We start from the raw sequence: 22,876 nt of genomic DNA, 5'->3' as shown, positions 1-22,876 counted from the left end.
TGGTGGCAGGCAGAGCCGGGCACCCAGAGTCTAGGAGAGATGCCAGTATTGCCAAGGCCTGGGAACCAGCCGTGGGTCAGAAAACACATGGAGCCAAATAAGTAACCTTCCCCTAGAGACAAAGGAGATCTTTGGGAGGCTTGCTCAGGTCTGCAACGTACCTGAGGATGCAAAGGAAGGGCTGAAATGAGGGGAAACACCAGTCACTTGGAACACCTGAATGAAGGTATTCACAGGTGAGGAGACAGAGAAACACAGAGATGGAAAGACAGAGAGACAGAGAAACACACACACAAAAAGAGAGAGACAAAAAGACACAGAAACAGAGAGACAGGGAGACACAGAGAGGGCACAGGCTGTAAGCAGTGCAGCACTCAATTTCATCACCTTCAGTTCCTACAGCCTCTGCCTAAGCTTCCACAGGGCAGATGGCCAGCCTGGCGGTGCTTCTGGTGGCCAGGTGCCACCCTAATGAGGAATTTAGCAAGTTCACTCTGGAGAGCAAAGGTGTGCTATTAGGCATCTTAAATTTATGAGGTCCAAAACAGAACTCCTGTTTTCCTGCCATCTCCCCCACCCATACTGCCCCTTTTCCATCCTCCCCATCTCAGCAGATACCCCATCCAGTGCTTTAAGCTAGAAATGTGAAGAGATGCCAGGATTCCTCCCTCTGGAGCCTCCCACACCCAGGCCATCACCCGCTCTCATCTCCAACACAGCCTCCGAATCCACCTACTTCTTACAACTCCACGGTCACCCCTAGCGTCCGAGCCGCTGTCATCCCTTACCTGGACCAAGCCGGAAGATCTCCTCTGACCTCCCTGCCTCCCCACCTGCTCCCCTGCTCTGATTCCCGCCCTTCAGTGCGGGTGGCATTCAATCTTCTTCTGCAGGCCGACATCGTCTGGGCCCCCTCCCCCTCACTCACTGCCTACAGCCAAACTGGCCTCTTTTCTGTCTCCCGAACAAGCCAGCCTCCTTCCCCAGCACTGCCCTTGCCCTCAGGCCTTTGCACGTGCTGTTCCCCCTGCTCAGAATGTTCTTCCCTGGCTCATCCCCTTGCTGCCTCCTTGTCATCCAGGTCTCAAGTCCAATGCCACTTCCCCAGAGCTCTTCTCCGACCACTCCATTTAATGTTCACCCTAGACCCCCAATCCCACCAACTGTATCTTCTTCCATCCTCCTGAGGCATTTTCTTTATAGCAGGAATGGTTTCACTTCCCGTCGTACCTGACCCCCTCAGTCCTCTATTTCCCGCACCTCACACAGAACCCAGATGCAGGATTGGCACCCTGGGCGCTCGGTAATCATCTGTTGAAGGACTCCAGGACCCCAGGGGGGTGTGGGCTATACCTTGGCAGAAACACAGTTACCTGGAGGGGCTGGACCTGGGGAGGTGGAGGGACACCTGTGAAATCACACAGAACCGTGCAGTGTGGCAACCCCGTTCCCACGACTTTGTTGCCTGATGGGGAAACTAGGTACAGACAAGGAAGTGACTTGTCTATGGTCACTTAGCAAAGCAGAGGCCAGGCCAAGCCCAGAACGCAGGTCACCCGAGTCTGCAGCCAGTGTTTTTTTTTTCTGATTCCACAATTATCACAATTAAAATACAAGATTCTCAGGATATCAGTGCCTACTTGCTAGCCACTCACTTCCCCCTCTCTGGGGAGTACTTTTCTCCTAAATAAAAAAATGCTAATAACCACCATGTGGCTGACTGCTTGCTCACGCACTGAGCTAATTTAATTAAGAGCATCATTTCATTAATCCTCAACCCTATGAAGCAAATACAACCACTAGCCCCATTTTACAGATGAGGAAACTGAGGCTCAGGGGCTTCAGCAACTGGCAGGACATCATGTACTGGGCAAGGGGCAAATTTAAATCTTGGCTCTAGATCAGTCTAGTCTATCTCCAGATGTAGCCCTTCAACCACTGTGATCCCCTGGTTTGCTGGCCCCCCTCCTCCCAACAACCCGGGCACCAACATCAATGGGGTGCTCCTTGATAGCCTGGCACCTACTAGGCAGCACTCTGGGGCAGACTCCGCGGCAGACTCTGCAGTGACCTTCACCTTGGAGAGTACTGGCTCAGAAAGTTCTGGGAACAGCGGGCTCAGCTGCAGTTATGGGGACACAGTTCCCTCTTGCAGGCTAGAGAAGCTGGCAGGCGGCCTCATGCTCACATAAAGAAGCAGGTGTGGGCAAGGCTAGCATGCAGATTTTTGCTGAAATAGGTAGTAGCTACTGCCACTGGCTCCCTGTGTGACCCTAACAGTAATGATGATGATGATGATGATGATGGTAATGGTAATAATAACAATAATAGTAGCAAATAATAGCAGTAATATTAATAGTAATACAATAACTGTAATAGTAATGATAGCAACAATATTATAAATATATAATATTTATATAGTGCTTCCTATGTGCCAGGTACTGTTTTAAGCCCTGTTTATATATTCAATCAATTAGTCCTAATAGGAATCCTTCGTTATTATCCGCTTTCCATGCAGAGGACCAGAAAGGTACAGTAACTTGCCCAGTTGTCACTGTGGTTCAGTGTGGAGTCAGGACTGGGCCCAGATGACTTGGCTCCTCATCCCACACTATCAGCATCCATCAGCATCCCCCTAGGCAAGTCATTCCGTCACCCCTGCACCCAGGGGCTTCTCCCATTGGTAAAAGGAGGAGCTCAGATCTGAAGAACTCAGATGCACATCTTTGATTCTCACTTTCAACAGAAAGAACCAGACACAGAAAAGTGGTTTCTTTCTCTACCTTCCTTTATCCTGATTTCTAATAATACTTGTCAGTCTATATTGATAATAGCAACATGGACAGACTTCCTGCTATATGTCAGACACTCAACTAAGCACTTTACCCGTACCCTCACTCTCTCCTATACTCCTAATAATCCTATGAGGAAGGTTCTAGTATCCTTATTTTAGTGCTGAAGCACCCAAGGCTCAGAAAGGTTCAGTAACTTGCCCAAGGTCACACAGCAGGGAAGGTTCGGAACTCTAATCAGGTTCCCCTGACCTCACAGTCTAGGCCTTTAACCACGGGTTTTGTCTGTTTCTCCTCCTCTCTCCTCCCTCTTTAGGAACAACTGAGCTGGGGAAGTAGCTGGCCTTAGCCAAGCAGCAGTAATGCCCCCTTAGGCCAGGCGCTATGATACCTCATGGTTGATGACATGTGACAGGTGGAGGGAAGTGCCCACGGGAAGCAGAGCTTTCCTATCCCGGCATCAGATTTCCACCCAAACATCCCCAGGCAGCCGCTGCCGACTCCTTCCAGAGTGCAGCCCCCTGGTCCTCTCCAGCTGTCACTTGCAGGCAAGGGGAGGTTTCTGCACAGTCTGCATGGAGATGGCAGCGGGGGGCCTCCAGCTCCTGCAGAAAACATCCGTTTCTGCTGCGCTTGCTGGTCAAACTGCTGAAGATAAGCTGGACTTGCCTTCACGCCCACCAATGCTCTCTTTCACCTCCACTTACTTTTTTATTTATTTTAAAAATTTTTTTTATTTTTTAAAATAAATTTATTTATTTATTTATGTTGGCTGCATTGGGTCTTCGTTGCTGCACGCGGGCTTTCTCTAGTTGAGGCGAGTGGGGGCTACTCTTCGTTGCGGTGCGCAACGAAGGGGATTCTCATTGCGGTGGCTTCTCTTGTTGCGGACCACGGGCTCTAGGCACACGGGCTCAGTAGTTGTGGCTCGCGGGCTCTACAGCGCAGGCTCAGTAGTTGTGGCGCACGGGCTTAGTTGCTCCGCGGCATGTGGGATCTTCCCAGACCAGGGCTCGAACCCGTGTCCCCTTTATTGGCAGGTGGATTCTCAACCACTGCGCCACCTGGGAAGCCCTCCACTTACTTTTTTAAATCACAGAAAGGTTTTCTCATATCCTTTCCCAGGGGGTTTGGACCTGCCTGGGGACAGAATCCTTCTCAGGAAAGGCGGAGGCCTTCAAGGGCTTCAGAACGTGGCATGACATCAGCCCCATGGTTCCCCTGCCCCGAGTGCTGCAGCATCTTCTTTTTTGGAGAAGGGGGATTAGGGGTGGAGGGAGGAATCGAGTGATCCCGTAGCCCCCGAGAACTGACCCCACGCAGGAGTCATCCCATTCTACAGAAGAGTCGAGTTAGGAATCTCGACTAGGAGTCAGGCTAGAACTCAGCCTTTCTCCCCTCCCTGGATCGTACTGCGAATAGCCAAGATGGTGAAGGACCCCTGAGCTGCTGGAGGAAACCCGGGGCTACTCTGGGACCTCTCCTGCCTCTCTCTGGCCCCAAGGCCCATGCTCAATGCTGCTATAACCACAATGTCTCCAGGCAGGTGTTTCAGCCTCCACATTTGTATATTAATGATAATGTTCCCTTGCCTCCTTTAGCCCTTTAATCAAATACCCTTTTAAAAATTTGCTCCCAACACTCCTTTTCCCCTTCCCTGCTTTAGTTTTCTCTGCAATTACCTATCACCATCCAACATGTTACATACCTTACTTTTGTAGTGTATTGTTTCTCTGCTGCCCCCCAACTTGAATGTGGTCCCCATGAGGTCAAAGATTTGGGTTTTTTTTTTCACTGTTACATCTCCAGCACCCACCAGAAAGGGCTGGCACATGGTAGGCGTTCAAAAGATATTTGTGAGTCAAAGAAACTGAGTGAATCCACCTCTTGTATTGTCAATGGTTTCTTCAATGTCCCTATGTTATAAACGTTTTGAGGACAGGGCTTGTATCGGATTCACCTCCACACAGTCCCATAATAGAGCAAAGGGGTTTGGTTTGGGTGTGGGAATGAATGAAAGGGATGCTTTGCCACTCTCTTCGTCTCCCTCAACTTCTAGTTCAGACATGCACAATCTCCTTCATGGACCACTGTAAAACCCTCCTTCCTGTCTCCCTGTATCCAATTAGGTCTCCTCCAAATCCATTTCCACAGCATACAGTGTCAGAGACTTTTTTTTAAACAGAAATCTGACCATGTCACTGCCTTGCTTAAACACCACAGTTGCTCCCTGATGTACATCCAAGCTCTTCCATGCAGCTCTGAGACCCTTCCTGCCCGGCCAGCTGAAGCTCCAGCTTCCTCTCCTACCATGGTACCCTTTCACATTATCTCCACTAACTCCTATCTGCTTTCCTCCCACGTGGTCTTATGCCTTTGCCTATGCTTTTTCCACCTCCTAGAATACCATCCTCTTTTATTCTCCTCTAAGCGCCCCCCTCCCCCCAATCCCATGGGGTTAGTGAATTCCATTCATCTTTCAAAATTCAGCTCAGATATTCCCTGCTCAGGAAACTTCAAAACTCTCCCAGATGATGTAGTTCTCCTTCTGTGTTGTCTGTCAGTCTAGCCTGACTCCTAGTCGAGATTCCTAACTTGACTCTTCTGTAAAATGGGATGACTCCTGCCTGGGGTTGGTTAGGCAGCAAATTCAACCACCCAACTATTATGGACTGAATGTTTGTGTCCCCCCCAAATTCACATATTGAAGCCCTAATCTCCAATGTGATGGTACTAAGAGATGAGGTCTTTAGGAGGTGATTAGGTCATGGGGGTGGAGCCCTCATGATGGGATTGAGCCCTTATTAGAAGAGACACAAGAGACAGCTTACGTCCTCTCTCCCTGCTTTCCACCCAGTGAGGACATAGCAAGAACATGGCCATCTGCAAAGCAGGAAGCAGCCTCTGACGGAACCCAGCCACACTGATGGTGGACTTCCCAGGTTCTAGAACTGCGAGGAATGATGTCTGTTGTTTAAGCATTAGGTCTATGGTAGTTTGTTATAGCAACCAGAACTCCTAAGACAACAACACAGTTGAAATAAGGGAAGAAAAGGCCCAAGACCCACCAGTTTACAGCACCTTTTTCTATACTTTACAAAAGGAGAAAAGCTCTTCAGTCAGATTATAGTGATTCTTCCTTAGGAAACAATGCATGTATATTGGGTAATTTGCCTTCCCTGACTTCAGCCAAACACACACAGCAAATCAGAATTTTGCTGGAGGAAAGTACACTGGCTACTTGAAGCGGAAAGACAGATTTAAAAGAACTCTAGACATACTAATCTACGGTCATCTAGTATAATGGTGAACAGTTTCACATATAACAACAACTTTTAGGGTCATTATGTATTATAACATTTTATGTTGCTCTTTCAAACCTCAAAAAAGATATACCATACTGGTTTTTATTAACCCGACAAGAAAGAATAAAAATAGTAAGTTTTAACCCAAAGGCTAAATCAGAAAAGAAAATCAGAAAAGAAAAATCTTCATAACATGAAACTTTATCACTGAAATAGTCCCTACATGGAATAACCCTAAGAATAACACAATGGTGACACAGTAACTATTGTATGTGTGTTATTGCTGCTACTACTATTGAATACTTCTCCTCATACTCGAAAGATGCCCTGGAGGGTTTATGCAGCATAATAGTTAAAAGCATGGGTTCTGAAGTCAAAACGACCTGGGTTAATATCCCAGTTCTTCTATTTCCCAGACCTTGGGCCTGTCATTCATCTTTCTGTGTCTCACTTTGCTCATCCTAAAACAAGGATAATAATTCTATCTCATCCACAGGCTTGTTGTGAGAATGAAATGGGTTAATCCATGTGAAGTGCTTTGAACGAGGCTTGGCACATAGCGAGTGTGCGATGAATTAGTAGTTAAGCCACAGGAAGATGTGGCTCTGGCATCCTTGGAAAGCAGGCAGGATGATGTATGTGCAGGAAGGAGATGCAGAGTCTGTGAGCTTTGAGGAAGGCCCAGGGGAGGACTGGGTAAAGGGCATCCTGCCACAAACCTCTGCATACTCCACCCCAGCCAGCTCGTTCACTGTAGCCATAGCTTTCCTCAAAGATGCTGCATCACAGGAGACTTTGAAAGCACAGCAGGCTCTCTGCACACCCCGCTCTTGGACTGCTTGGTACCTTTCACTGTGGCAGGCCCCTTGTTAGTAAAGAGGGAGCTGATGAGTTGCTGCAATCCCTTTAGACTCATTGAGCACAGGAAGTCACATGACTCCCACCCATCACTAAACAGACATGTACTGTTTGGTCAACCATCATCATCATCATCACCACCCTACATTTCCTCTTGGCTCCAGCCATTCTCTATCTCTTCCAAGCTTCTGCTTTTGCTTTTCCCGCTGCCTGGTTGCCCTTTCCCCAGCTTTCTCCAAGTCAGAATTCCTGCTAAACACTGACACCTCCCCTCAAACATCACTTTTCTTCTGTGAACTCACCCCAGCTAGCTCCCCCAAGAGCTTCTCATAGTGTGGTCGGCCAGTCACTGACACAGAATGATTTGTGGTGCTTGCTGACCACAGACCTCCTACTTTTGGGGTGGGAACCCAGTCAGCTGCATTGTTACCAACCCTCAAACGGACCCTAATACACACTAAAGTTTAGTGAGGCTTCCCAGAGAGCTGGCCTTGCACAACTTATACTTAGCCATTTCTCTGTCACCTGGGCTCCCCCAGGACTTTTCACATGAACTCTGAGAGCACACCTGGTCATATTCCAGGTGAACTGCTTACAATACATCTCCCCTCACCAGACTGTGAGCTACTTGAGGGCAGAGAACATGCCTGAATTATATTTAAATTCTTGGCACCTCCAGCAATGTTGCCATCCTTGAATTCTCTTTTCCCTCACATTCCATCCATCACCAAGTTCAGATGGTTCTACTTCCAAAAGATTTTTTTTTTTTTACCACTTTTTCACCTCTTCTACCCCAATGACCTTAGTCCAAACTACCATCATCTCTGCCCATGGACTACTGCAATGGTCCACTTGCTGATCCTTCCAGTTTGGCCCTGGTCCCCTACAACTTCCTTGCCACAAAGCATTCAGAATGATTCCTTAAAAACAAATCAAACATTTACAAATCACATATTCAAGAAAGCACTGATATCCAGAAAATACAAAGAATACTCAAAACTCTAGAGTAAGAAACACAAAAGTAACTTAAAAAAAAATGGGTAATAGACCTGAACGGACACTTCACCAAAGAGGATATAAGGAAGGCAAAAACACACATGAAAAGATATTCAACATCATTTGCCATTAGGGAAATGCAAATTAAAACCATGGTGAGATACCACTAAATGGCTAAAATAAAAAATACTGAAAATGCCAAGTGCTGACAAGAACACAGAGCAACTAGAACTTTTATACACTGCTGAAGGGAATGCAAAATGCTACAACCGTGCTGGAAAATAGTTTGGCAGTTTCTTATGAAATTGAATGTAAATTTACCATATGTCCCAGCAATCCAACTCCTAGGTATTTATTTACCCTAGAGAAGCAAAAACGTATGTTCACACAAAAACCTGGACACAAATGTTTATAACAGCTCTATTCATAATTGCCAGAAGCTGGAGAGAGCCCAAGTGTCCTTCAAGGGGTGAATGGATAGACAAACTGTGATATGTCTATTCAATGGAACACTAGCCAGCAATAAGAATGAACAAACTCTTGACATGCCCAACAACATGAATGAATCTTGAAGACATTATGCTGAGGGAAAGAAGCCAGCCTTCAGAAGGTTACATACTGTATGATTCCACTTACATGACATTCTCAAAAGGACAAAACGGTAGTGAAGGAAAGTACAGCTGTAGTTGCCATATGTTAGAAGTGGGGTGTTTGTGGTTACAAAAGGATAGCAGGAAGGAGGTTTTAGAGGGAAGAACTGGTCTGTGTCTTCACTGAGGTGTTGGTAGTTCCATGAATCTATACATCTGTCAAAAGTCACAGAACTCTATGCCAAAGCAAAGTCCATTTTATCATATGGCAATTAGAAAAATAAAATGAGTTGAAAGAATAAGTCAAACCATGTAACCGCCTTGTTCGAAACCTCCAACTTAGAATAGAATCCAAACTTCTCTCCACAGCCCATGAGTCCCCACCAGATCTGGTTTCAGGTACCTCTCAGGTCACATCTTCTCAAACTCTCCCTTCTTGTGCCTCTCTACCTACCCCGAGGCTCACTCACTATTTCCTCTGCCTGAATTCTTTTCCACAGATATTTCCAAAAACCCATTTCTAAACCTCCTTCATGCCTCTGCTCAAATATCAACTTCTCAGAGAGACCTTCTTTAACTGACTTTTCTATAATGGCATTTCCCCTGCCCTTATACTGTTTCATTTCAATTCATGGCACTCATCACTAACTGACATCTCACTGGGTGTGCTTTATGGTTATTTTCTGTTTCCCCACCAGAATCTAAGATCCACGAGGGTAGGAATCTTGTCTGTACCGCTCATCCTCAGCATCTAGGACATTGCCTATCACAAGATAAGAGCTCCATAGATATTTGCTAAATGATTAATGAATAAACCCAAGATATGAATATTCAATGATGGAATTCCCAATGCTTTGAACTTGGAGACGTACTTTGGCTTCTTTGTAGCATTCCTCAAATCACCTGCCCACTTGGCATCTGAGAAAAGCAGCCCCAGCCCAGAATATTTAGTTAGCTATTGGTGCTTTAAAAATGATTTAAGCTCAACATCGCCCTTCTAAGTGCAGCCTTCTGGGTGCTTGGTTAGGCAACTGGCATGAGGATGAGCTAGGACAGGGCAAGGCTGTAAGCACACTCATTCTTAGAGTAATGCCACATGGGGTTTCCTACGGGCTTGTGAAAAGCCATCTAGAAGTGGGCATCTACTAATGTGGGCAAAGGAGTTGGAGGTGAGATTGAAGAAAGAAAAAATATACCACCTCTCCTCAACACCCTTCCAAGGAGAAGCAATAAACCAGCACTTAGAGGACGCCTACTCTACATGTTCCAGGCACTCTCTGAAGGTTCTTATTGAACCCTCCATCCATCCTGCACGGTGGGGTCTATGGATCCCATTTTCATAAGTGAAAAAACCCAAATGCGGAGAGGTTGAGTAACATGCCCAGTGTCACACATCTATAGGCAACGGCCGGTGCTTTGAACTCAGGTCTGTGTAGCGTCCAACTCATTCTTTTCCCCCTTTGAATTTTAGAAGCAATAGTCAGAGGCATGATGGTGAGCACTGTCCAGAGAGCCAAACAGACATGCCAATCTCAAGCAGGAAATGCCAGCCTGGACACAGCTGACCAGGTTCTTCACTAAAACTTTTCAAAGACCAGCATCGGCAAGTCTGCTAAAGCAAGCGGCTGAGTATCTTCCAGTAAAAGTGTACTCAGCATCTGCTCTGTAACTCAGATCAGGGCACCCACATATATTATCTCATTTAATTTTCATTATCATTTAAAAAGAGTTACATGTATGAAGTATTATAGGCTGTTTATCCAAAACAATGGCATAAACCCTGGAAGCAAACACGAACACCTTGAGAATTCTCTATTCCCCCACTTGATGACAGTTAGAAATTTTGCCGTTACCTTCAAGACAGAGCAGTATGAAACCCCACAACTGCATATAAATTTCATTTTGTGACTTCTTTTAGTCTTGGTCAGTGTTTTACATACTAGTTGGCATAGGAATTATTGTTCAGAGTTGCATACACAAAAACCACGTATAATGCAATTTTGGGGGCAGTGAAAATATTTTCAAAGGTATTTTGGTTATGAATGATTTCCACCCCACACTATGGCTTTGGAATCTAAATATGAGTAAGACGCAGCTCTACTCTACCTCTGGCCTCCTCTCATTCACTCCTGCTTGATAGGTAATCAAGAAATCTTAGATCCAGAAAGGAAATTAGAGACTACCAAATGCTACTCTTTGCCAGGGCAGCAATGCCTGAAGGTTACCACCCACTTCTGATGACAGTGGTCCTACCCACTGGACCACGGCTACCAACAGCACACTCTTCCTGCACTTACCTGCTGCCTGCTCCCCTCCACATCCACCCATGGCTGCTAGCTTTCCTCTCCAGCCCTGCAGAACAATTATAACCCCTCTTTCCTAAGATAATCGTTAAGATATTTGAGGCCTGGTATTAGGATGATTCTTTCTTAAAGCATTATTTTTTTTTTAGTACTTTTTATTTATTTATTTATGACTGTGTTGGGTCTCTTAGTTTTCGTGTGAGGGCTTTCTCTAGTTGCGGCAAGTGGGGGCCACTCTTCATCGCGGTGCGGGGGCCGCTCTTCATCGCGGTGCGCGGGCCTTTCACTATCACGGCCCCTCCCGTTGCGGGGCACAGGCTCCAGACGCGCAGGCTCAGTAGTTGTGGCTCACGGGCCCAGTTGCCCCGCGGCATGTGGGATCTTCCCAGACCAGGGCTCGAACCCGTGTCCCCTGCATTAGCAGGCAGATTCTCAACCACTGCGCCACCAGGGAAGCCCCTAGGATGATTCTTTCTTAACGTTATAGTGATCAAGAAAAGAGTCACATATCTGCACTGCCCTTTTTAATAATAACTCGATGGTTTTTATTTCTGGGTGTACATCTCTGCACATCCAAGATACTGACACCCACCTCCCCACAAGGTGGCTCCACTGATTAGGTCCTACCTTTCGGGAGCTGTGCCCTGGAAACACGCAGCCTAGTTGGGAAGAGAAAGAACAGAGATCTCACGTCATGTGGCAAGTGTTCTTACAGTGGTATAAATTAGGTGCCAGCCACATGCGGAGACAAAGGGTCAGGGTTGCAGCCCCTCCACTGCGAAAGATTGCTGACCTGTGAACTAGACGCTCCTGAAACACAGCTTGCATCCTGAGTCTCTCCAGGGAAACCGACCAGGTCTCCCGCTTTGCTTGCGGGATGCTCTGCATCCGTGTCTCAGACACCTGCCTCAACATCAAGTGCACAGTAGGTGCTCAATGAATCTTACTCCAACCCTCTGGCACTTCAAAAGGGCCTGGAGGTAAGAATAACTAAGTTGAAATGATCCCAAAGTTCTCAAATGAAGGTTTAAACAAACTCTTTACTAATAATACCAATTCAAACACCTAAGGCAAGGAGTCATCCCTGCCATCTGTTGACTCACTGAGTGATAAAGAACAGGTAACCTAACTTCTCTAGACCTTCATTTTCCCAGATATAAATTGAGGGGCCTGGTCCAAAGGATTGTAAAGTCCCTTTCAGATCCAGGGACCGTCTGCTGTCCCAGACAGTAAACTGGATAATCCACAATAATCTGGCTGAATTAGTCGATCTGAAAATCAGTGCGTGATTTCTAGTAGAATGAAGAGCATGCAAAGAAGCAAAGGTAGATAAGGATTCCAGCTCCAGCCCTCCCGTTATTCTGCCATGTACCGCCATCCCAGTATAGTGACCAGCACAAATACCCGTGTCAACATTTACTGAATGATGATCTTGGGTAGGTCACTGAACTCCTTCAACCTTGATTTTCACATCTTTAGATTGTTCATCCCACCTCCTCCCAGGTCTACTGGGAGGGTTACATGAGTTAAAATGTGTGTTAAGCCCCCAGCACCCAGAGGACACATGCTACGTGTCCCTTTATGCAAACATCCTTTACCCACATCCAATGCACTTCATCAACAGACTCAGATTCTGAGGCTTTTCATGATCCAGAGCACAGACAGCCAGAGAGGAAGGGCTCTAAAAGTCAGCTAGTCCAACCCCCTCCTACCTCTGTGATTGACAACGAGGGAACTGAGGCTCCGAGAGGCACAGTGACCTGCCCAAGAACCTACATGTCAGGCAAAGCCTGACCCAGAACACAGGGTGGCAGACGCCAGGGGTCATACAAGACACGGAGAGAAGCCTTTGCAGGCTCTGCTCTCCCTAAAGAAACTGGGGACACTCCATGTATAACCAAATTCTGAGAAATAAAAACAATGGAACTTTTCATTTACCAATTTTGGGGAGGGCTGCAAGAGAGACGTAGCGTCATAGTTTATCCACGAAATGCAGGGTTTCCCTGAATTCCCTGTGAAATGAAGGGCAGAGTTTCTTGCTAGCAGCCCTTACCAGTTACTCTGCTCCCGTTTCCCCTCCCCATTTTGACTTTTTTCAGTTTGTACACTTGAGGCAGACATGCTGCATTAGGATCCTCTCTGGGCAAGGCGAGAAGTCTCAGGTCAGGGCAGTGACGCATGCCCCCTTAAACACAAACAGGAAAATCCTCACAACTGCACTGTCATAGTACAAAAAGAATCCCCTCCCTCCCACCACCCCTAAGAGCTCCAGCCTGGGACAATTAGGAACATGCCCAAATTCACAAAGGCACACCCATAACTCAAGGGTCAGGGATCCAAAGGTCCCCCTAAAAAACACAATCAAAAATCCCTGAGACCATTTAGGTATTTCTGGAGAAACCTCAGCCCAGAGTCCACCAAGGGCCACTCAGCTGAGTGGGAGCACTGAAGAGGAAGCCCAGACAAGATACAGAAGGGCCCGGGTGACAGCTGGCTCAGGGAGACAGTGCTAACCTGACGCCCCCCCTCCTGCCCCAGACCCCCAGAGAAAAGCTTTTCTCTCCCAGAAGCATTTGGCAGAAAGCTACTTCGAGAGCACGCTTGTGCATAGTGCCTGGCCAGCACACTCCCCACCAGTGTCTCCCTAATCCAAGCCCCACATTGTGTTCTTGAGTAAATAGACACACAGAGGGAGACCGTCCTGGCCCAGCTCACACCGCACGTGTGGGCAGCTTTGCATGGAGCGTGTGCCTGTTTCCTCCCACTGCCCCAAGGCTCCTCTCCTCCAGGTCCACTCTTCCTTCCAAAACCCGGGGCTTACCTCCTGGTTCTGAGGATCCCGCCAGGTTGAACAATGCTCAGAAGCAGGTGGCCATTTAGCAATTCATCCAGTGGGACCTCTTCGGGTCAGAGCAGCTGGAGCTGTGCCCATCCCCAGTGGCAAGGAGAGACTGCGGCGTGGAACTTTGAAAGGGCCCTCTCTTCCCTAAACAATCCTGATCATCCCCCCCTCCTCCTCCCCCTCCGTAGTACTATGGAGACACGTGCTCTGCTTGGGAAGAGGTAAGGAGGAAGGTGCAGCTATTTACTGGAAGAAAGGCAGCAGCCGGCTGAGCCATGCTACACACTCACACCTAGCAGAAGAGAAATGGGGAAAAAATAGCTCTGTGTGCTGCCACGGAATTATTAACCCTTGGGCTCCAGCTCTACTCCTTACACAGCTGAAGCAAGAGAAACAATACACTTAACCAATAGAGTGCCAGCCAAAGGCATTACATCATCGGTCAGCACCGTCATTGGCTAATAATTCCTAGAAGGCATTATCTGCTTCTAGGTGCTTAACCCTTTCGTGTACATCATAGCAAAGACTCAAGCATTTGGTCTAAGCCAGTGGTTCCTGGATCTTGCTTTTACCAGGATCATCTGGGGTGCTTTCTAAACATACAGATTGCTATGTTCCACCCCAAACCATCTGAATCAGATTCTTCAGAGGATGCATGGATTTCTGTATTTTAAACAGTGTTCAGGGTGTGGAGACCACTGGTCTATTCAGAAAGGCTTCCTCTCCAAAAGATAAATGAGACGACGTTTTTCTGAGCATTTATTATGTGCCCAATATGTTACTACATCATCTCATTTACTTCCTGCACTGAGCAGTGGATGTGACTGGCTCAATTTCACAGATATAGAAAGTAAGGTTCAGAGACTAAGTCATTTGCTCAGAGATGGAGCCTGGCTTTGAAAGCCAGGCTGTTTGCACCATACCTTGCTACTCCTTTGAAGCTTCCACTTGAAATCAAACCAAGCTATTTGTCTACTTATTGCCTCCAGGGTTATAGAAAAGATAGACATTCTGGATGAGCTGGAAAATGCCAGTAACATGTGAAGAACTGGGGAGTGAAAAGAATAGGGAAATCCCATAGCAGGTGTTCAGGGATCATGAACCTTCCAGAGAATCATTCTCTTTCTCAGGCTCACTTCTTTGCTTCTGCTACAAATCTCTGCTTAGCTGTCACTTTCTCTAGGAAGCCTCCTCCCATCCCCAAATCTGGGAGAGACGCCCCTGCTCCAGCCTCCTATGGTGCCCTGTATCAGTGGACTGCAGCTGCTTGTTTACTAGGCAAATTCCACAAGATGAGAGCCATTTCTACCTTCACCAACATATGCCCAGCACAGTGCCTGCCGCATGTGAGTACTCAATCATGACTGTGGAAGGAAAGAAAGAAAGGAGGGAGGGAGGGAGGGAGGATGGAAAGAGAGAGGGAGGAGGGAGGAAGGGAGGGAAGGTCTTTGCTGAAGTTCTAAATAGCATCACGCTGAGGTGGGAAAGGCAAAGGACTGGAAGCCAGGGGAACGACGTGAACAAACTGACTTTGGGCAAGTCCATTCTTAGGGGGCCTCGGTTTCCTCACCTGAAAATGAGAACACCTCACAGGCACCTTCCTCATAGGCAGTTATGAGGATCAAATTAAAGAATGATCCAGCCTCAGATGTGCTCCTCTACACTCTCTCCCCCTAGATTTCACCTATTTTACTGGCTGACATCTAAGTGCTGACAACTCCCTGATTTATTTCTCCAGTCCAGATGTCCCCCCAGGCTCTGTGTGGATGTCTTCCAGGCCATCTCCAAGAGAGCGTGTGGATTTTCTCCCCTAACCACAGCCTGTTCCGCATTTCCACTCTCTGGTGCTCCCATCCACCAACTTTTTTTTTTTTTTTTGTAATTGGGGTGAAATTCATATAAAGTAAAATTAACCTTTTTAAAGTATACAACTCAGTAGCATTTAGTACATTCACTATATTCTGCAACCACCACCTCTATCTAGTACCAAAACATTTTCATCACCCTAAAAGGAAACCACTTACCCTTTGAGCAGTCATGCCCCACTTAGCCTTCTTCCCCCTCCGCAAAAGCCCCTGGCAAACACCAACCTGCTTTCTGTCTCTGTGGGTTTGCCTATTCTGAATACTTCATAGAAATAGAATCATGTAATATGTGACCTTTTGTGTCTGGCTTTTTTCACTTAGCATGTTTTCAAGGGTCATTCACATGGTAGCATGTATCAGTACATCATTCCTTTTTATGGCTGAGTAATATTCCATTGTAAGTATTTACCACATTTTGTTTATCCATTACCCTGTTGATGGACATTTGACATCCACCCAATCTTGAACCATAAACCTGGGGGGTCATCCTTGATCCTTCCCTTTCCCATATTCCTGACACCTAATGTATCAGCAAGTCCTGTCCATTTAACACCCCAAATACTGCTCCAATTCTTCTACTTTTCCAACACTACTGCTACCCTGCAGCCAGGACACCAACACCTCTCTCACCAAACTCCCAATTTGTGACAAGATCCCATTCTTCTCCCTACTCCGTTTTTCACCTGGTAGCTGCATAAACCACACCATCCATTCACTTCAGCAATATTTACTGAGCACTTTTCTTCACGGAGCTTGCCTGCCAGAGGCATGACAGACAACAAACAATTATATACTGTATTTATAACACCAGGTCATTACTAGGCTTAAAATCCTTCACTGACTTTTCATTGCACTTGGAGTAAAATCCAAGCTCAGCATGGCCTTCCAAGGCCCCATCTATTTCTCCAAATTCATCTCAGGTTGCTCCCCAATCATGCTGTGCTCCATTCCTCCACCTCATGGTCCTTGAACAAGCTGTTCTCTCTGCCTCTTGACCTTGGCATTGCTGGATCTTCCTCATCCCTTAGATCTCAGTATAAATATCTCTTACTGGTGATACCACTCTTCTAAGCAGATCTACCCTTCATTCACTTCACTCATTCGATAAATACATGCTGAACACTGTGCTAGGATAAAGTGATGTATGATCTCCTGGAGCCTTTAGTCTAGTGGGGACGACCAATGACAGGGAAGTAAATAAAATGTATGAGCAAGTGTGATGAAGGGGGAGTAAAAGAGAGGGGAACTGCTTTTCACAGGATGGTCCAAAAGGCCTTTTTGAGGTGGCTATATTGAAACTGAAGGGTGAGAAAGAGTCAATTGGGAAGACAGCCTATTACTCTCCATCACACCCTGGCTATGCAATGGTCCATCCTTCAATGTTTGCTTTGGAGGAATCAAAGCATTTAATGTCAGTCTCTCTCTCCCCTAACAGACGGAACTGTATTCCCAGCGCCTAGGACAGTGCCGACAATTTAGGAGACACTCAATGTGCATTGATGACTTAATTATTAATTACTTAATCAATCCACCAATGAAATCACTTCATAGACTGTAACAAGTCATTATCGTCTTCGCTGTTGTTGTTATTGTTATTATTTTGTGGCAAAAGGACACCTACTCTGTTGGGTTTTAGAAAACACTGGGGCAACTGTAAAATGAGAATAAAAGTACCTAAGTTGGAGTATTACTGGGTAGCTAGGAGAGAATGCGTATGCATAACAGACACTCAATAGTAGTCATTGTGGCCATTATTATGAAAGGTTCTTCCCTCACAGAAGCTGATCTACTCAATTCAAACTCCAAAATCCATTTTCAGGCACAGGCAAGAAGTTTAAAGGTGAGAAAAGGAACACTTCTTAAATGCCTGCTCTGTACTCCGCACCTTCTGTCAGTCATCTCAGCCACTTCCCAAGCCCACCCTGTAAGGTGGCTGCCGGGGTACAGTTCTCAGTCCCCCCCAGACCGAGGCACCTCTTACTCCCTTGTGCCGGCTGCTGGGAGTGTTGGCTATGCATGGCTCCCAGCTGAGTTCCGCTTCAGGAACTGTCCTGCTGAAGGGACAGCCAAAGTTATGCCCCCTTCCCTGGGGGCAGCCTGCCCCCACTGGCTGGTCAACATGGGGTTTCAAAGGCCTGGCCCCATGCCTCAGAAGATCAACTGAGGCCTCTCTTGCTCTGCATCACAGACCAACTTCTCCCTCTGACCCATCCTGCTTCCCTCACCACCCCCTCCCTTGGAGAGTGAGACCATTCCCCAAGAATCCTCCTACACACAATTCTCAGAGCCTCCTAGTCTTTTTCCAGGGAACCCAACCGATGACAGGTGGGGATGATGATTTCCTTTTAAATCAGAAAACTGAGGTTCAGAAAGGCTGACAATGTCCCCAAGACACATGGCTAAAGTGACTTTCGGGTCTGACTCCCCGGCAAGACCTTGCTCTTCACGACAGCCTCTAACAGCTGAGGCTGTGTCTCTGTGAAGCAGAAGGAGGAGCCCAGGGAGAGGGGAAAACCACATCAGAAACGGCAGGCAGAGGTACCCTTCACAATCCTCCAGGGGGCATCCCTGATGACAAGGTCCAGGTCAAAGCCTCCAGAAACAATATAAAAATGACCTGCAGGTTGCAGAGGCAAGCAATCACATGGGCAACATCTCCCTGCCTGAATGATCCCCTGAATGATCCATGCCTGGAAGCCAGGGAGCAGGGCTCCTTGGCAGATGGGGCTGCCTTTAGGGATTAGAGTATTTGCAGCCCCATCCAAAATATTAACTACAACTTACCAGCTTTCTACTGCTCCAATCTCCATCCATTTTCCACAGAGCTGCCAGAATTCTTCCACTGCCCTTCTTGACCCCAGGACAATATTCTATATAGTCTAAGGCTGCATTTTAAGGTCTGTGTATGTTTTAGCTCCTGCCATGTTAACAGCTCATTTCCTACCCACCTTTTGTGGTCCTATTTGATTCGTTGACACAAGATTATCTGATGTTCTAAGTCAGGATAACTGGCCTTTTTCAGTTTCTTTACCTTTGCACAGGAAAATCTATCTGGAATTCCTGCTATCTCATCACACAAACACAAACACACACACACACACACACCAGCCCACACAGCTTTCAGCCTGTCAAACCCTCCGACTCCTCCAGTCCCCACTCAATAGTCACCTCCTCTTGGACGCCTTCCTGGCTTGCTCATGGTCCTCCCCTCCCCTCCCCTCCCGTAACATCCCCTGTACTACAGCGCACTGTAATTGTTCCTCGTATTGTCCTTCTTAGCCCCAGGAGCTCCTCCAAGGCACTTCTTCCTGACGCTAGGGCTTAGCACAGTGTCTGGCACGCAATAGGAACCCAATAAATGCTGAATAAATAAATACACGGGGCGCTGCATAAAGTGCTAGTCTCTCTGCTCTTAGCTTGGCCAGAAAACCGCTCTGAGATTTTTTCCCTGAGTTCCAGGAGACCTGGAAATAGGAAATGGCATGACAAATCTGACTCCTAGCCCCGGGGCAACAGGTCAGGAGGCGTCTGAAGACCTAGGCAGAGCAAAGTCCGGCCCCTGCGGTCTCCAGCTACCCGCAAGCTCTTCCCTGGGCCCCAGCGCTGGGTGGAGATTCTCTTGGAAGCCACTATCCTGAGACTCTCTGGCTCCCGGGCCCCTCAGGCATCCCCGCACGAGGACCTGTCTATCCCAGGGTCGGCCCCGGGACCGGGCAGCAGCAGCCCGGGGAGGCAGCGTGGCGCGGCGGCTCCTCGCCTGCCTGCCGGGCCCCTCCGCGCGCCGGCATCCCGCGCCACACAGCCGGAGCGCCCGGGGACGCAGCCTGGCGCCAGGACGCCACCAGCAGCCCCGGTGGGAAGTGGCGGGGACTCCCTGCTGCCAGAAACCCCACAAAGTCTACTTCGCTGCGGGCTCTGCTTACCGTGCGAGCCGCCAGGAACGAAGAGCTGGGTTGGTGCCTATGCCGCGGCGTCCGCCTGCTGATCCCCTTGGGTCCCGGAGCTCAACCTCCGCACCCCACTGCGCGCTAGCGTCTCCTCTCGGCCGCGCGGCCTCCCCGCGCCGCAGCGCCCCATTGGCTCGGGCAGCCAGGCCCCGCCCACAGGAGGCTCCGCCCCTGCCGCCCCTCCTGCCTTCTCCCACGCAGCTCCTCGTCTCTTCAAGGCGGAAAAGTGCTTCTAGACTCAGCTCTCACACGGCTCGGGCAGCCGAGAAAGGTAATAATTCCCCATCCCAAGAGCGTCTAGACGCCCCTCGGGGAGTGTGAAGAGTGCAGAATCCCTGGAAGCCAGCTTTGAGAAAGTCACCTGACCTCCCTGGCCCTCAAGAGGCTCCTTCAGAAATCCCACCGCAAATGTCTCAGGCCGTGTGCTAGGCACTTAGCGCCAGGGGTGCATCGGGGAACTAGACAAAGTCTATCGCCCACATGGACTTTGCATGAGGTAGGGGTTGGGGAAGGCTATATGCAAATAAACACATAAAAAGATAATGTCAGATTGTTGTGAGCATTATGGGTGGGGGTGATTAAATAAGAAAGGGGGGGGGCTTCCCTGGTGGCGCAGTGGTTGAGAATCTGCCTGCCAATGCAGGGCACACGGGTTCGGGCCCTGGTCTGGGAAGATCCCACATGCCGCGGAGCAACTGGGCCCGTGAGCCACGATTGCTGAGCCTGCGCATCTGGAGCCTGTGCTCCACAACAAGAGAGGTCGTGACGGTGAGAGGCCTGCGCACCGCGATGAAGAGTGGCCCCCGCTTGCCACAACTAGAGAAAGCCCTCGCACAGAAACGAAGACCCAACACAGCCAAAAATAAATAAATTAATTAAAATATATATATAAAAAAAAAAAAAAAAGAAAGGGGGCCGGGGATGCTATAAATGGGATGGTCCCGGAGGCCACTTTGAACCAGGAGATGGAAGATAAAACGATTCCAGGGCTGGAGGAAGAGCATTGAGGACAGGGAGCAGCAAATGCTCCGTGGTTCTGAGGCTGGAACTGTAGTCTAGGATGGCCCAGTGCAGTGAGCAAGCGGAGAGTGGGCCATGGCCAGAGAGGTGGACGGAAGCTAAGTCACCCAGAGCCGTGTGCGCCAGCGTGAGGAGCTCCAGTTTCGTTGTAAAGACAAAAATAAGCCAGTGAAGGGTTTTGAGCGGGACTGTGACAGTTTTAAAAGACCACTCTGGCTTTTTGTGTGGAGAATGGATTTTAGAAGAGAAAGAATGGAAACAGGGAGACCGGTTAGGAGGTGTCTTAGTCTTATTCTGCTTGCGCTGCCGTAGCAGAATACTATAGACTGTGTGGCTTAAACAAAGAAAAAAATTTTTTTAATTTTTATTTATTTATTTTTATTTTTGGCTGTGTTGGGTCTTCGTTTCTGTGCAAGGGCTTTCTGTAGTTGCGGCGAGCGGGGGCCACTCTTCATTGCGGTGCGCGGGCCTCTCACTATCGCGGCCTCTCTTGTTGGGAGCACAGGCTCCAGACACGCAGGCTCAGTAGTTGTGGCTCACGGGCTCAGTTGCTCCGCGGCATGTGGGATCTTCCCAGACCAGGGCTCGAACCCATGTCCCCTGCATTGGCAGGCAGATTCTCAACCACTGCGCCACCAGGGAAGCCCAACAAAGAAATTTATTTTCTCACAGTTTTGGAAGCTAGAGGTCCAAGATCAAGGCACCAGCAGGGTCAGTTTCTGGTGAGAGCTCTCATGCTGGCTTGTAGACTGTTGCCTTCTCCCTATGTCCTCACATGGTGGGTAGAGACAGAGCAAGCTCTCTGGTGTCTCTCCTTCTAAGAACACTAATCCTATTGTGAGGTCCCCATCCCCATCATCTCATCTAAACCTGATTACCTACCAAAGGCACCATCTCCAAATACCATCACACTATGGGTTCGGTATGAATCGGGGGTAGGGGGCTGGTACATAATTCAGTGCATAGCAAAGAGGCTATTACAGAAGTCCAGGCAAGCGATGACGGGGGCTTAGACCAAGGTGGTGACAGCAGAGATGGGGAGAGTGGCCTGATTGAAATACATTTTGAGAGTATCATGGAAAGGCTTGATGATGGATTGGATTTAGGGGATGAGGAAAATGGATGAATGAAGAATGACTCCTAGGTGTTTACCTTGAGCTACCCATGGGATAATGGTGCTATTGCCAACATGGGGAAGACTACAGAGGAACGGGCTGGAGGCAGAGGGAAATGAAAGCTCCCTTGTTGACATTAGAGCGACCTGTTAGACATCCTATAACAACAATGCCAGGCTCTCTTCAAATGTTTTCACATATGGTAACAATTGTCTGTATAATTCTCATAATAACCATATGGCAGAAAAGTACTCTCACTATCCCCATATTACAGATGAGGAAATGAAGGCACTGAAAGGTTAAGCGACTTGCCCAAGGTGGGTGGCTGGATACACAAGTCCAGAGCACAGGCAAGTGTCTGCGGCTGGAGATGTGCATTGGGGGTGCCCTGACCTGGGCTGTATGAAACCACCTAGAGAGAGCGTGCAGTGTGAGAAGAGAGGAGAAACAAGGGCTGAGCCTTTGCAAGGTTCTCTTCCAACGTCTTCCACTTATTGCATGGTCACCTTTGCTCAGCGACCTCAGTCGATAAGAAGGAGTGACCCAACTTTAGTAACTAAGACGGAATAAGACTAGCTCAAGGGTCGCACACTCTAATACCAATGGGGACAGGCAGTAATGTAGCAAGTGAAGTGTGCAGGGTGTGATACAACAGGGAGGGATGGGGGCTGTGGCACACTGAGGTGTGCCCACCTGTCTAAGGAGCAGTCGTTACTCCGCAACAGCTGGTTTTTGCCATGAGGGAGCATGGACCCTGAGTTGCCAGATGATCTGATTTTTATTAAAGAGCCAGAAATTCAGATTATGTTAAATCTCCAGATTTTTAAATTTGGCAATTAATTTAATTCTAATTTGGCCAGTACTGTTGGGCAAAATCAAACCTATGTACGGGGTAGGATTTGCTCCTTTGGCTACTACTTATCACTTCTGGATTAGATAATATCTCAGCTCCTTCAAGAAACTTCCTGAATGGTTTCTGTCCAGACACAGATGGTGACAATAGTTGGACATAAGAGGACCAAGGAAATCTCAACTCAGGGAGCATAGCATAGTCTTTGATGCCATTTGGCCAGTCTCTGCCTCGACCCACCTGGCATATCATTTCTAAGCCTCAGTTTCCCCCCCTGTAAAATGAGGAGCTCAGAATAGTGCTCCTCCAAGACTCCTCCCAACTCTAACATTGGGTGTTATATCATAACAATAGTTTTTTTTAATACTGGTTTCCAAATATGCACAGGAAACT

At 47.9% G+C, this 22,876-nt stretch overlaps 1 protein-coding gene and 1 long non-coding RNA gene across 2 annotated transcripts in view; one reads left to right on the top strand and one right to left on the bottom strand.

The window, feature by feature from the left end:
• The window catches only part of SYN3 (synapsin III), a 453,717-nt gene extending 434,114 nt beyond the window's left edge, over positions 1-19,603 (bottom strand). The window contains exon 1 of the mRNA XM_007165717.2: positions 19,475-19,603. The gene's annotated coding sequence lies outside the window, so the exon portion shown is untranslated. The remainder of the gene's footprint in view (positions 1-19,474) is intronic.
• A 72-nt stretch (positions 19,604-19,675) lies between these two features.
• Positions 19,676-22,876, top strand: part of LOC130709254 (uncharacterized) — a 77,587-nt gene continuing 74,386 nt past the window's right edge. Inside the window, exon 1 of the long non-coding RNA XR_009009769.1 lies at positions 19,676-19,769. This is a non-coding gene — a long non-coding RNA (uncharacterized LOC130709254). The remainder of the gene's footprint in view (positions 19,770-22,876) is intronic.

Source organism: Balaenoptera acutorostrata, chromosome 11 (genome assembly GCF_949987535.1).
Source record: "Balaenoptera acutorostrata chromosome 11, mBalAcu1.1, whole genome shotgun sequence".
Classification (NCBI taxonomy): Eukaryota; Metazoa; Chordata; class Mammalia; order Artiodactyla; family Balaenopteridae; genus Balaenoptera; species Balaenoptera acutorostrata.
Note: the sequence above shows the minus strand (reverse complement) of the source record. Positions and strands in the feature narration are given on the sequence as shown.